Genomic DNA, 8,027 nt, shown 5'->3' with positions numbered 1-8,027 from the left:
TTTAAAATGTCTTCATACTGGTACGTGACGTGCAACATATCCAAGTTTAACTGCAGTGGTTCTTGGGAGTATCAGACAGTTGTTGCTCTATGACTCATAAATTAAACTAGCTGAGCTTTATGCACAGGAAACAGGTGTTATTTGCTCATAGTCTTGCACATTTGATATACATTAGGGCCAAAAAAGAGTTTACATTGGATAATGTTTGTATATATGGACTGGGGAGGCAGTGGGACAGAAGGGAGGCAATATGCAGAGAGATGTAGACTATTCAGACCGGAGAAGGAATGATTCCCATTGAGTATCAAATAATTTTTTAAAATAATCTCTGTTATTTTAAGGGAGAAGAGGTCATGCAGAATTATATTCACTGCATCCTACAGTTTTCCTAGGAGTTCACTAAGGTCTCTTTGAATACTAATATTTTTCTGATCAGATAGCTTGAAAATGTATATTCTATTAAATAACCTTTGACAAAATGTTAATTATTTAATCATTACATTATTTTTAATATTGCATGGTTTAATGATTTTTCCTCCTTTCTGAATACTTGCCCTCTGGGGGTTTTCCTTAGAAACCCATCCTGAATATTAATTTTGATGTGATTTTAAATGATAAAATTTATTATTAAAAATGCAATCAAATAAAGAGTAGAGAAGTTCCAATGTAGCTCTGGAAAGTCTGTCTGGAATTTTTTTTCCTGTTTCCACACTGCCATCTAGTGTAACTATATTAAACTACACTTACTAAAAATCTTTGATCCCAGTTCTTTATTTAGTCTTGTACCCGGCACAGTTATCTTATACCTGTAAAAATAGGCATAGCACTTTATATGCACAGGTGTAAATGATTACAAAAGATGCAGGGCAGGGGAGAATCAGGCCATTTATGATTATCTTTCAAGACTGCAGCAAAGTGATGCAGAACAGATAGAAATCTAATCTTCAAAAGGGTGAATACTCTTAATGTGTATGCAGAATGGCATTTAACAGGTGCTTTGAGAGGAGACTAGACATCATGGGCTAGATGCTCAGCTGAGGTCCAATTGGTTTTAAAGGAGTTATACTGACTTACACCAGATGATTTGGTTCTGTAAGAACTTCTTGCATTTCTTCAGAAGTATGTAATGAAAAATCTTAAACTATTTATTTGCCTAAAACAAAAAGTCCTGATTGTGACAAATAGATGTTCCCATTTTCACCAGACACCAGGAAAACATTTGAGATGAAGCCATGAAGTGTGACCGTAGGCATCCCTATGTTTACATCCTACTGCAATAATAGTTGTACAAAATATGCCATGTGAGGTATCATATGAAAGCTAATAATGGGCTGTTTATTAATATAATTGTAAAATGCATGTTAACCTTACATGTGAAGTTATGAATTCCCTCTGCATAATGTTGCTAGAACATGCTTAAAATAAAGACAGCCTAGATAATGGTAATAAAGAGGTTTGTCTTAAACAAAGAAATGTGGGTTTACCTCAATTTACATTTGCCATAACCAAAGCCATCAAGCTAAATCAGTGGAGTTCTCTTGAGTCTGAACTTCAGAGACAGAATTAACATGGGCTCCTTCACGCCAGAGAGATACAGGAAGCTGAATTCCCAGGGGGCCTTCCTGACTTGTAAGACAAAGACAATCCCTTTGGAATGTAAGGAACAGAGAGAGACTCCATCTTTATCCTTCACATTAAGGAGACAAAAAAACCCAAGTGATCTGATGTCTATGATGGGTACTGGCCAGGTCAGCTAGTAACAAGCTGGAAAGATGACTGTGTGTGAGAGGAAAGCCATCTTGAATACAGACTATCTTGCTCGATTAAGTTTTAGGTTTTTAGATGCATGTTTTCACTTTTATTTGTTTGTAACCATTCCTGACTTTATTCCTTATACTTGAACTCACTTAAAAACCTCCCTCTTTTTTATTAAAGAAACTTGTTTTACTTGTATTCTAAATCAACCTACTACTGTGTTTGAATTGATTATTAACTCTAGCTGCCATGCTTTTGTCTCTTTAAAGGAGCCTGTAGCAGGGTAGTCACCCCAATCCAGTTAGGAAGGGGTTAAAAGCAGCCAGGGGAGGCTGGTTGGGTAAACAGCCACAGGTGTGGCCACACCCAATTAGGGCACAGCTGACTCTGATAAATAGGGCAGGCTGGGGGAGTGAGAGGAGACTTTTACTCCAGCTGAGGAGCAGAGAGGACCAGGCTGCCTGGGAGAGCAAGTGGGGTACCTAAGGCAGAGCTGGGGAGCTCTGGCCTGGTGAGTCCCCAGGCTGAGGCCTTGCTAAAGGCCAGGGGAGGTATTAGGACTGTGGGGAGGCAGGGAGAAAGGCAGCAGGTCCAAACCCCCTTGCTGATAATGAGTGGCCACTTCAGACTGCAGTTTGCCCCAGAGGGAAGGGGCTAGATGAGGACTGGCAGTGGGTTGGTGAGTGGGCTTAGGGGATTGGGGTTCCCTGGGGAGGACCCAAAGTGTGGGGGCACTGCTGTGGGGCAGCACCCCAAGGTAAAAGGCACCAGGGTCTGGGAGGGACATGGGGCCTGACGTGCTGCAAGTGGTGAAGAACAGGTACTGGTGGGCAGATACCAACCAGCAGGAGGCACTCTGAGGCTGCATGAGCTAATTCCTGGACTGACCAGCAGGAGGTGCTGTGGTGGTGAGCGCCCACCGTGCTACAGAGCCTCAGAGCTCAACACTTCTCTCCTGGATATTTCAGGGTGGACTGTTTTGCAGAAGTTCCGGAGTAGGGGTGTGTTGGTGTCACTTGGCTAGTAGTAACCAAGGCTGGTGGAGACCACAGTGTGGCTGTGGTATAACAAGCCAGCTGCTGGAGTCAGAGTTGCTGAACCAGGGCTGCTTATCGCACAGACACCCAGGGCATGCTTGTATGCAGGGTGTTAGTGCCCAGACAGAGCTACAGCAGCAGAACATTTTAAGGCACTCAGGGTTACAAGACAAGTAGTGACACAACCTCCCCATTGGTCTGGGTTGGACCCAACCATGTGACATGGAGAGTTGGTTTATTTTCCACTGTCTTCCACAATTAAGAACAGATTCCTAAAACGATAACATTCCTAAAACGTTCAACATTTTCACATCTCCCTCTTCCCACAAAATTCAATCCTACTCCTATTTTGCCATTGGTTTCAATGGACTAGGCCGGGTTAATCCCATCATCACTGGCCTACATTTTCCAATGTAGACAGTGATTTAGGGTACCTGACTTGAGAGTGCCTTAAAAGGGTCTGATTTTCAGAAAGTGTTGAGTACTCACTCCTCTGAAAGTCAGGTATAGTTAAGGTGCATATGAGGCTGCACAGGGGTTGGTCACAACGACAGCTCCTGTACTCCCCTGAATGCCACAATGTTTCTCCTCGGCCTACCACATCCTTGATGCATTTTGCACATATCTGGAAGGAGAAAAGCCTTTCCTACATGCACGAGGGTACTTCAAAACCCAGTGTTGGACCCTGGCTTTTTTCCTCCTGATAGGCCATAAAGTAAGGGCCTTCAACAGGGCCTTGCCAATGGGAGAATGCTAAAAATGAGCTATATTGTACATCCTAATAACTCTGATTGCTGTAACAAAATGACCTCAATTTCTGATCCACGGAGCTGTCCAATAAATCCGATTTGCACCCTTATGCCAGAATATGGCCACTAGAAGACAAAACAAAGAAAGAAACCCAAACCTTTAACACACCATTCAGTTATCACAGTTCAAGCAAATGGCATCAGACAAAATATTTGCACAGCTAGAGGCAAGAACAATTAAACCATATTCAGAGTGATAAACACTGAATGTAAGGTTAATTCATATTCCAGGTGTCTATATCTCTAGCAAACTACCACATTTTTTAAATAAAAAATAACTGGAAACTTCCAAAGGAAAAAATGAAAGATGTGACCTCTGATTTCCACTCACTTCGGCTTTGTGGAGCATTAAGATGTTCAGTTCCATCTCTCAATCAAAACCTTTTCTTTGCCTAATCTTAAGAGATGCAAGAAACAGTTTAGCAAAACTCAAATTATTTTTCTGCCTGGCTACTTTAAGCATTTTGTTCTTGTCTGAAGCACAGTCACAAGTAATTGGACTTTACATGGACAGTTATCGGAGTAGATTACTTTGCAGGAGAGCCTGACAGGCTACATCAATATGAGGTACCATATCAAAGATCTGTCAAAGCTTTCCATTGACTGACACAATACTGGTAGCAATGGCTTCCAAGAGGAAGTTAACATGTATCATTAAAAAATCATTGGTGCCAAGATTGAGGGATGAGTGGGGAAGGGTCAAGCTATGGCACATTTCATGTATCTTGACATCCATAGCACTGCTTGAAATGAGACTGCCCATTAATAATCTCTGGTCCTACTTCCCCCTCCCCCACAAAACTGTCATCCTGTCTACTTCAACTATTGCATAAAGAGAACTTACAGTCTAGAAGCAACATGCTCAGGAGAGCTCCCTCTCCCCGCTATATAATAATCAAAAAAAAGTTTTGAATCAGATTAACAATTTACGACAACCACTCTATAATGAGTATTTTCATAGATTCATAGATATTTAGGTCAGAAGGGACCATTATGATCATCTAGTCTGACCTCCTGCACAACGCAGGCCACAGAATTTCACCCACCACTCCTACAAAAAAACCTCACACCTATATCTGTGCTATTGAAGTCCTCAAATCGTAGTTTAAAGACCTCAAGGAGCAGAGAATCCTCCAGCAAGTGACCCGTGCCCCATGCTACAGAGGAAGGCGAAAAACCTCCAGGGTCTTCCAATCTGCCCTGGAGGAAAATTCCTTCCCGACCCCAAATATGGCGATCAGCTAAACCCTGATCATATGGGCAAGATTCATCAGCCAGATACTACAGAAAATTCTTTCCCGGGTAACTTGGATCTTACCCCATCTAAAAACCCATCACAGGCCATTGGGCCTATTTACCATGAATATTTAATTACCAAAACCATGTTATCCCATCATACCATCTCCTCCATAAACTTATCGAGTTTAATCTTAAAGCAAGATAGATCTTTTGCCCCCACTACTTCCCTCAGAAGGCTATTCCAAAACTTCACTCCTCTGATGGTTAGAAACCTTTGTCTAATTTCTAATCTAAATTTCCTAGTGGCCAGTTTATATCCATTTGTTCTTGTGTCCACATTGGTACTGAGTTTAAATAATTCCTCTCCCTCTCTGGTATTTATCCCTCTGATATATTTATAGAGAGCAATCATATCTCCCCTCAACCTTCTTTTAGTTAGGCTAAACAAGCCAAGCTCCCTGAGTCTCCTTTCATAAGACAAGTTTTCCATTCCTCGGATCATCCTAGTAGCCCTTCTCTGTACCTGTTCCAGTTTGAATTCATCCTTCTTAAACATGGGAGACCAGAACTGCACACAGTATTCCAGGTGAGGTCTCACCAGTGCCTTATATAACGGTACTAAAACCTCCTTATCCCTACTGGAAATACCTCTCCTGATGCATCCCAAGACGACATTAGCTTTTTTCACAGCCATATCACATTGGCAGCTCATAGTCATCCTATGATCAACCAATACTCCAAGGTCCTTTTCCTCCTCCGTTACTTCTAGTTGATGCGTCCCTAGCTTATAACTAAAATTCTTGTTATTAATCCCTAAATGCATGACCTTACACTTCTCACTATTAAATTTCATCCTATTACTATTACTCCAGTTTACAAGGTCATCCAGATCCTCCTGTAGGGTATCCCTGTCCTTCTCTAAATTAGCAATACCTCCCAGCTTTGTATCATCTGCAAACTTTATTAGCACACTCCCACTTTTTGTGCCCAGGTCAGTAATAAAAAGATTAAATAAGATTGGTCCCAAAACTGATCCTTGAGGAACTCCACTGGTAACCTCCCTCCAACTTGACAGTTCACCTTTCAGTAGGACCCGTTGTAGTCTCCCCTTTAACCAATTCCCTATCCACCTTTCAATTTTCCTATTGATGCCCATCTTATCCAATTTAACTAATAATTCCCCATGTGGCACAGTATCAAACGCCTTACTAAAATCTAAGTAAATTAGATCCACTGCGTTTCCTTTGTCTAAAAAATCTGTTACTTTCTCAAAGAAGGAGATCAGGTTGGTTTGGCACGATCTACCTTTTGTAAAACCATGTTGTATTTTGTCCCATTTACCATTGACTTCAATGTCCTTAACTACCTTCTCCTTCAAAAGTTTTTCCAAGACCTTGCATACTACAGATGTCAAACTAACAGGCCTATAATTACTTGGATCACTTTTTTTCCCTTTCTTAAAAATAGGAACTATGTTAGCAATTCTCCAATCATACGGTACAACCCCTGAGTTTACAGATTCATTAAAAATTCTTGCTAATGGGCTTGCAATTTCTTGTGCCAATTCTTTTAATATTCTTGGATGAAGATTATCTGGGCCCCCCGATTTAGTCCCATTAAGCTGTTTGAGTTTCGCTTCTACCTCAGATATGGTGATGTCTACCTCCATATCCTCATTCCCATTTATCATGCTACCATTATCCCTAAGATCCTCTTTAGTCTTATTAAAGACTGAGGCAAAGTATTTGTTTAGATATTGGGCCATGCCTAGATTATCCTTGACCTCCACTCCATCCTCAGTTTTTAGCGGTCCCACTTCTTCTTTCTTTGTTTTCTTCCTATTTATATGACTATAGAACCTTTTACTATTGGTTTTAATTCCCTTTGCAAGGTCCAACTCTACTTGACTTTTAGCCTGTCTCACTTTATCCCTACATATTCTGACCTCAATAAGGTAGCTTTCCTTACTGATCCCTCCCTTCTTCCACTCCCTATATGCTTTCTGCTTTTTCTTAATTACCTCTCTAAGATGCTTGCTCATCCAGCTTGGTCTACAACTCCTGCCTATGAATTTTTTCCCCTTTCTTGGGATGCAGGCTTCCGATAGCTTCTGCAGCTTTAATTTAAAATAATCCCAGGCCTCCTCTACCTTGAGACCCATAAATTCTTCAGTCCAATCCACTTCCCTAACTAATTTCCTTAATTTTTGAAAGTCAGCCCTTTTGAAATCAAAAACCCTAGTTGCAGATTTATTTTTGTTAATCCTTCCATTCAGTTTGAACTGAATTAGCTCATGATCACTTGAGCCAAGATTATCCCCTACAACCATTTCCTCTATGAGGTCCTCATTACTCACCAAGACCAAATCTAAAATGACATCCCCTCTAGTCGGTTCAGCAACTACTTGCTGAAGGAATCCATCAGCTATCGCATCTAGGAAAATCTGAGCCCTATTATTATTACTAGCACTCGTCCTCCAGTCTATATCTAGGAAGTTAAAGTCTCCCATGATCACACAGTTTCCATTAGTATTTACTTTATTAAAAACATTAAAAAGGGCTCTATCCATTTCCAAATTAGATCCCGGCGGTCTATAGCACACCCCAAGCAATATCCCAGGGGAGGCTCTAATAGTTTTCTTCCCCAATTTAATTTTTGCCCAGACAGACTCAGTCATATCCATTTCATCGCTTCTTATTTGTCCTAAAGGGCACTGAATCTGGAATTCATTCTTGTCGTTTGCAGATTGCGGCTGTGGTTCCTGTGAAGTAGCAAAAGCTGATCTTCAGGACAGAGGTGAATTGCCACATGGCACCTGCAAGGAGCATTGTCCCAAGAATCCAGTCAGCCAAGTAAGGACAGACACAGTCCTCAGGAAGCATTACAATTTTAAAATAGTCAGTGGGGAGAAGATACCTGTCTTATTCCACAATAAAACTCTTTGGGTTCTTTTTAGGCTTGCTTTTGAACTGTACAGTGTCAAATGAGATTAATGTGTGTTTAATAGGTATCTAGTCACATCAGGATGGATCTGACTATGATTGCAGAATTAAGGAATGGCCCCCCCCCCCCCCCCCCCCCCAAAAAAAAAAAAAGTCGTGTAGCACTCAAATATGAAAGCTGTGTTAGGTGGTAGAAATGTGTGTGCACGCACGTGGATAGAACTCAACCTTTATTTAGGCACCTA

At 41.1% G+C, this 8,027-nt stretch overlaps 1 long non-coding RNA gene across 1 annotated transcript; it reads left to right on the top strand.

Annotated features, from left to right (window-relative positions):
* The first annotated feature begins 2,206 nt into the window (after window positions 1-2,206).
* Window positions 2,207-7,795, top strand: LOC122462327. Its single transcript, XR_006284810.1, has 2 exons — window positions 2,207-2,266; window positions 7,586-7,795. It is a non-coding gene; the product is annotated as an uncharacterized LOC122462327 (long non-coding RNA).
* Window positions 7,796-8,027: the final 232 nt, after the last annotated feature.

The sequence above is a fragment of the Chelonia mydas genome, chromosome 1 (genome assembly GCF_015237465.2).
Source record: "Chelonia mydas isolate rCheMyd1 chromosome 1, rCheMyd1.pri.v2, whole genome shotgun sequence".
NCBI classification, from domain to species: Eukaryota; Metazoa; Chordata; order Testudines; family Cheloniidae; genus Chelonia; species Chelonia mydas.
The sequence above is the reverse complement of the archived record's forward strand: the minus strand, read 5'-3'. Positions and strand labels throughout refer to the sequence as shown.